We start from the raw sequence: 7,297 nt of genomic DNA on the forward strand, positions 1-7,297 counted from the left end.
ATGTTAAAGTAGTTAGTCAGGCTTGCTTTCTGAAAACATCAAGGCTCATGATAGACACCTGACCTCATCAGGAGAGGCCCAAGTTTAGTTGCCATGGCTGGGTGCACAGCAGATTGCCTATGTAGCTCCCTTCTTAGCAGCCTTAGACTGTGAATGAGACTTCAGCAGACTTCCATGGGCAAAAGACCTTCCACATCTGTCTCTGTAGACCATTGCAAGAAAGATTCCTGTGTGACTTGCCAGAAAAAGATTTGGAAGCCCATGTTGAATCTGTCTGAACCCAATAGATGCCCATTCTTTTCCTGATATTTTTGCTCAATAGGCAATGTATGATAAATTTTAGCAGGGAATATATATTAGGATTTATTGGTCTAGATTTCAGGGAGCATAGAAGTCATGTATCTCAGTGGTGTTGCTGTTGACGTATCACTGCTCAAGCAAATAGTCCCAACTCATGCTTATGCAAGCAACCCTAATTAGATGCAGACACACACACACACACACACACACACACACACACACACAGGAGTATTTGGAGAGTTGGCTCAGGGGGTACTTGTTGCTCTTGCAGAGGGCCTGGGATCAGTACACAGCCCACATGTACAGTGGGTCCTGTAACTCGTGCCCTGCTTGAGTTCCTGTCCTGACTTCCTCTGATGATGGACTGTGATGTGGAAGCATGAGCCAAATAAACCCTTTCCTCCCCAAGTTGCTTTGGTCATAAGCAAAGACAATTCTGCTTCAGGAAGCCTCAAGCTTTGGGCCTAAGGCCTTCAACTGATTGGATGAGGCGAACCCACCTTCATTACAGAGGGCAATATGCCGGACTCAAAGTCTATGTACTGACTTAAATATTGCTCCAAACTCAACCTGACTTCACTGGTTTTCCTGATGCCTTTTCAAGGAAGACTTCAACAACATGCAACCTTCAAATGACTGTCATGTGTAGACCGCTAACATCAGGAATCCACTACAGAATACACTAAGTCCTCATTCGATGATCTGTTTAGAGTAAGCATGCTATACAGCTTTTTATAAGCCTACCTTGACGTTAAGGAAATCAAATGCAAATAACAGTTATCCTTCTGAAGATCCATTGGCGGCTCTTCTGAGACATGTCGTCTCCGTGATGTCATGTCGAAAGTCTGGTCCCTTTCCCCTGACACATAACCAGATTTAGAAAATCAGATCTGTCTTAGTTACTTTTCTGTTGCTATGAAGAGACACTATGACCAAGGCACATATATACATATATATATATATATATATATATATATTATAAATGCTTATAAAAAGGCATTTAATTAGGGCTTGCTAATAGTTTCAAAGGCTTAGTCCATTATCATGGCAGGGAACATGGCGGCAGGCAGGCGTGGTGCTGGAGAAGTAGCTAAGCACTGATCCTAATCAGAAGGTAGAGAAAGAGACTGGGCCTGATGTGGGCTTTTGAAACCTCAAAGCCCATCCCCCAGTGACACACCTCCTTCACAAGCCACACCTCCTAATCCTTCTCAAATTGTTCCACCCTGATGACTAAGGTTCAAATACATGAGCCTATGGAGGCCGTTCTTTTTTGTTGTTCTTTATTTGTTTTTTTTGTTGTTGTTGTTGTTTTTTGGGGACAGAGTCCTGCTGTGTACCCTTGACTGTCCAATCTGTAGACCAGGCTGGGCTCGAACTCACAGAGATCCACCTGCCTGTGTCTCCGGCGTGCTGGGATTAAAGGTGTGCACCACCACTGCCTGGCATGGAGGCCATTCTTATTTAAACCACCACAAAGTCCAACAGGTTTTAAGGGAGTTGAGGTCAGGACACAGAAATGAATCTGAGTTTTCCCAGACCATAAGGTGTTTGGGCTACTGTGACTGTGCCATCAGGGAATTCTTTCTGAGAGGCAAGGCGATCTCAGAACTAGCGAGGGAAGGCACCTCCTCCAACCTCCCAATTCATTTGGGAAACATTATGTTAGTGGCACCTGCTTCCTCTCCACTAAAACCCGCAGAGATGGCCTGGCTTGGTGGAGCACACCTTTAATCCCAGCACTCTGGAGGCAGAGGCAGGTGGATCTCTGTAAATTCAAGGCCAGCCTGGTCTACATAGAAAATTACAAGACAGCCAACACTGGAACAACTGTAAATAAACAAATAAATAATGAATGAACGAACGAATCGGTAAATGAATAATACCAGGATGTGTCCTGCATGCTGACAACATAGCATAGTTTAGGGGGGAAGTAAAATGAAATCCAATTTGAGAAAAAACTGCATAGGTGCCAGAAATGTGCACTTCCTTAAAAGCACACACCACACCAGACATGGGCAGCACCTTCCGTCCTGGGGCCTGCCCCATTGGCATCTGCGTGTGGGGCAGGGCCACTGCATCCCTGTCGGTGTCCGCCTTGCGCTCTCCGTCGGCCTAGCGCTCTCCGTTCTGAGACGCCTTCACTGCTTTCTTTGCAGGGGACTTTTCAGGCGTGGGCTCTGGCCCTGGAGGGCAGGGTTAGCAGACGACCTTGAGGACAATCCTTGAGGATTACTTCTGTCTTTTCTCTCTTCACAGCCTTTGGTTTCCCCCTCCAGCTTTTCCTTTGTGTGCGGCAGGTAGGGTGTGCAGAGCCCAAGGCTTTGGTCTCTCGGGGAGTGTGTGTGATTGCTGCCATTTTTTTTGTTTTGTTTTGTTTTTCCACAATGGACAATTCTGTCTTTAAAACTGGTCACGGTGGAGCGTGCTTACAGTTCCAGTACTGGGGAGGAGGTGGTAAGAGGACCAGGAGTCCATGGTTATCCTCAGCTACTTGGGACCCTGTGTCAAACAACAACAACCATCAATAAAAACCACCTTAATGAATGCATTTTGTTTCAATTTAAGGTATGTAGCTATAGTTGTAATTCCTTTTTATTTTAAATTTTATATACTTACATTTTATGTATGGGTACTATGCACGGATACCCACATGCCAGAAGAAGGCATCAGATTTTATTATAGATGGTTGTGAGCCAGCATGTGGGTGCTGAGAATTGAACTCAGGACCTCTGGAAGACCAGCCAGTATTCTTAACTGCTGAGCCATCTCTTCATCCCTGCGATTCTTTTTTATCATAAGGAAATGGATCACTTTAGTTTACAATAGACTGGTATTGTATGAAAGTGAATAGTGGAAGCCAATTAATTAAGATAAAATATCTTCACAGTAATGGATAGATGTGTTTGATCAAACAACTGGACATACCATTTGCTTGTCCACGTTGATCATTAAATTATCCATCAAGAGTATTCTTTCTTTCTTTCTTCTTTTTCTTCGTCATCTTTTTCTTCATCTTCTTCTTCTTTTGGCATTTCAAGACAGGGTTTTGTTGTTGTTGTTGTTTTGTTTTGTTTTTGTTTTTGAGACAGGGTTTCTCTGTGGCTTTGGAGGCTGTCCTGGAACTAGCTCTTGTAGACCAGGCTGGTCTCGAACTCACAGAGATCCGCCTGCTTCTGTCTCCCAAGTGCTGGGATTAAAGTCGTGCCCCACCAACGCTGGGTCCAAGACAGGGTTTCTTTGTGTGGCTTTGGAGCCTGTCCTGGAACTCACTAGGTAGACCAGGCTCATGGAGATCCACCTGCCTCAGCCTCCCTAGTGCTGGGACTAAAGGGGAGCACCACCACCGCCTGGCTGGGTTTTCTTCTTTAAAGAGCAAAGGGCAGAAGGAAACAAAAAATTATTTATTCAAGACTGATAATAACCCAGGATGGGGCTCCCCAAGGGAAAAGCCAATCAGCCCAGTCAGTTGGAAATCCGTCACAGCCGTGCAAGTGTGACACTGGCCAGAAGAGGGTGCTGTCTCCTGCTTGTGCAGCTGTCCTCCAGGGAGCCAACATGCCCAGAAACATGGACGATACTTTCAGTCAATTACTTTTTACTGCTCTTGATTGAGTGCACCACATAACCTTTGGTATTTCCCCACGGCACCATCCAGATCGGCGATACTGAGTCACTGTGTTAATAGTGGGCAAAAGGCCTGCACCGACTCTGCCCTGTGGCTTCCCCAGAGAGATATGGTTCCTCCAACCAGGCAGACCCCAGCCAGGTGGTTTTTCCAGACCAGCCATACTCGTGCTGGCGCTGGAGGAAAGTAGAAAGCAGGAGTATCCGGCAACTGAAAGAAGAAACTGAGAGGAACCGCCCAGCCGGAGCTCGGGTATGTTTGAGAATCCCTCCGTGGTGCCTGGCAGAGCAGCTGTGCTTAGCAGAGCGGCTGCATCTGATCTGGGCTCTTAATTAGACATGGAAACCCACAGCAGTCCCTCAGTTCTCATTGATAATTAAAAGCTTCCACTTTAATAACAGCTCACATGTGTGCTCTGCGAGTGTTTGCAGAGGGCTCTCCCATCACGGAGCCAGGGGAGAAGGCATTAATTACTTCCAGTTTACAGCTGAGGAAGCACAGAGGGTAAGTGGTTTGCTTCGGCTTCCTGTGAGCAAAACCTGGGAGGTGACCAAAGATCTGGGGCCTGATGCTGGCTCCGTGTTCTTTCCCTTTTCAATAATAGACTCTCACTGTCTTAGTGGCTGTCTCCAGTGTCCATTAGTGATGAATGCATGTATGCATTGGGAGCGAGAACTTTTTTTTTTTATTGTGCCCAGCATGCATGCAATGCCAAAGACGAGCACACTACATACCCACAGCGGTGTAATTTGTTTTTGTTTGTTCGTTTGGGTTTTATTTGTTGAGACAGAGTTGGTTTCTCTGTGTAGTCCTGGCTGTCGTGGTACTTGTACTCTAGACCAGGCTGGCCTCGATCTCACAGATCCGCCTGCCTCTGCCTCCCGAGTGCTGGGATTAAAGTTGTGTGCCACGAACCCCAGGCCAGCAGTGCGGTTTGTAACAGGCCAATCTGGAAGCAACCCAAACTCAGACAACAGGGAATGGGTAACGGTGGGACATTTATATAACCATACATAAATAGGTGAACAGTGTCAACCATCAGAAATGACACTCAGAAACAAGCGAGATGAATGTAATGTCTGGGAAGCCAGGACTAGTAACTGGGAATGGGGTGGGAGCATGAGGAAAACTTCGGGGTTACAACTAAAGCCCTACTTACTACTCAAACTGAGTAACATGTGTGTTTACTTTATATAAAATTCACCAGACAGCACACCTAGGCATGTTTCTGCTCCTATGTTACACATATGAGATTCACCTGCCTCTGCCTCAGTGCTGGGATTAAAGGTGTGCATCACCACACCCAGCTATTTTTGTTTATTTTGTTCTCCCTCATTTTTGTTTGTGTATTTCCTTTTATAGATTTTTTCAATGTTTGAGTGATTTGCCTGTGTGTGTGTGTGTGTGTGTGTGTGTGTGTGTGTGTGTGTGTGTGCCCAAGGAGCTCAGAAGGCGGCATCACATTCCTTAGGACTGGAGTTACAGACTTGTGAGCTGCCATGTGGGTGCTGGGAATTGGATACAAGTCCTCTGGAAGAGCAGCCAGTGCTCTTAACCACTGAGCTGTCTCTCCAGGCCCTCATCTTTCTTTTTCTTTTTAATTTTTGGTTCCCATCTTCTGGGATCTCTCACTAAGACAGGAGCTCATCAACTGATCAGGCAGGCTGGCCAGAGAACTCCAGAGATCCACCAGCGTCCCCTCCCACTCTGGGGTTTCAGGCACGGGCTCCCATGGGCAGCTCTTTATGTGGATGCTGACAATAAAGTCCTAACTAACCCTTCCACCCCGAAGGTGCAGACGGAGCACCCTGACTGACAGGAGCGGGGTGAACAACTGGAACTGAAGCTGCTCAAAAGTCTACAGCTTGGACCAGTGAGAGGGCTCAGGGGGTACAGGTGCGGGCTGAGCAAGTCCGGCGACCTTTGTTCTACCCCAGAACTCAAGTAGAGGTGGAAGGAGAGAACCGGCTTACAAAGTGGTCTTCTGACATCCACACGTACATCCTCTCACACGCAACTGTAATCATAATAACTATTATTATTTTAAGAGTTCATACCCAACCAGGCCTGGTGCAAGCATGTAATCTCAGCTACTCAGGAGACTGAGACAGAAATATTTCAACATCAAGCCCTGCTTAGGTAACTTAATGAGACCTTGTCTTTAAAAAAAATAAGCCACAGGTATAACTTGGGGGTACTTACCTAGTATTTGTGAGGCCCTCGGTTTGATTCCCTGTACCAAAAAGAGAAGCAGGTGTTGCTAGTGAGCAAAAACAGACCCAGACTTCCTTTCCCTGCACCTGCTATTCATTAGCAAGTGGGGCTTCTTGCAACACCACCCTGGCTGGAAGAGTATTACAGGACAAAAGCATATTATGCTGGAGCTGAAAGGAACAGTCCTTCACCCAGTGCACTCTAGTGAAGCTTATCTGAGCAGAGAAGAGCTCAGGATCAGGCAAGTCCCACAAGCAGAACCAGTTCTGAGGTCTCCAACCAATAACCAGATCGTGCAGCATCCATAGACAGCAGAGCACAGGAACGCCTTAACACTGCACAGCTTAGTTAGGTGTCAAAGAGTTCTTTAGTGCATTGGCCACTAGGTGTCTTATACCCAACAAAAGCCCACTATTGTGATTAAAGTCTAGGCTGGTTGGTTCATTTGAACCACTACAGGCACCTAGTCCCATAATTTAAAATATATATTGCCCAGTGTGGTGGCATTCACCTTTAATCCCATCACTTGGGAGGCAGACTCAAGGGCAGCCTGGTCTAAAAAGTGAGTTCCAGGACAGCCAGGGCTGTTATGCAGAGAAACCCGGTCTTGAAAAAAACCAAGGGATGGGGAGTTATTTCTATTTTGGAGGCAGAATCTCACGTTGTCCGGACTGTCTTTAAACTTGCTAAGTATCTGAGGATGACCTTGAACTTCTGGTCCTCCTGCTTGTAGCTCCCATGTGATGCTCCGTAACTTAGCTTTTATGTGATGCTTGAGACTGAATCCAACATTTCATTCATGGTAGGGAAACATTTTACCAACTGAGCTACATCTCCAACCCTACACAACTAAGATTTATTTTCATTATTTAAATTACATGTATGTGTGTGCTCATGAATGCAGGTGCCTGCGGAGGTTGGAGGCAAGAGGCATGGGATCCTCTTGGAGCTGACAGTTGTGAACCATCAGATGTGGGTGCTGGGAACTGAACTCAGGTCCTCTGGAAGACCAGTAAGTGCTCTTAACCAGTGAGCTATCTCCAGCACTACACAATTTTTATTTAATAGTTGCATTTTGGATAATGATTCCATGGAGGGAGAATGTCCAGAATTTAGGAAGTGACCTCTATTCATCATCACCATCATCTCTCTCTC

General features: G+C 46.1%; 1 long non-coding RNA gene across 1 annotated transcript; it reads right to left on the reverse strand.

The window, feature by feature from the left end:
- Nucleotides 1-2,552: 2,552 nt before the first annotated feature.
- Nucleotides 2,553-6,556, reverse strand: LOC121138667. The gene is made up of 2 exons (XR_005875557.1): nt 6,131-6,556; nt 2,553-2,802 (listed from the first exon to the last, which is right to left on the reverse strand). It is a non-coding gene; the product is annotated as an uncharacterized LOC121138667 (long non-coding RNA).
- Nucleotides 6,557-7,297: the final 741 nt, after the last annotated feature.

The sequence above is a fragment of the Mesocricetus auratus genome, unplaced genomic scaffold (genome assembly GCF_017639785.1).
Source record: "Mesocricetus auratus isolate SY011 unplaced genomic scaffold, BCM_Maur_2.0 contig_7457_pilon_obj, whole genome shotgun sequence".
Classification (NCBI taxonomy): domain Eukaryota; kingdom Metazoa; phylum Chordata; class Mammalia; order Rodentia; family Cricetidae; genus Mesocricetus; species Mesocricetus auratus.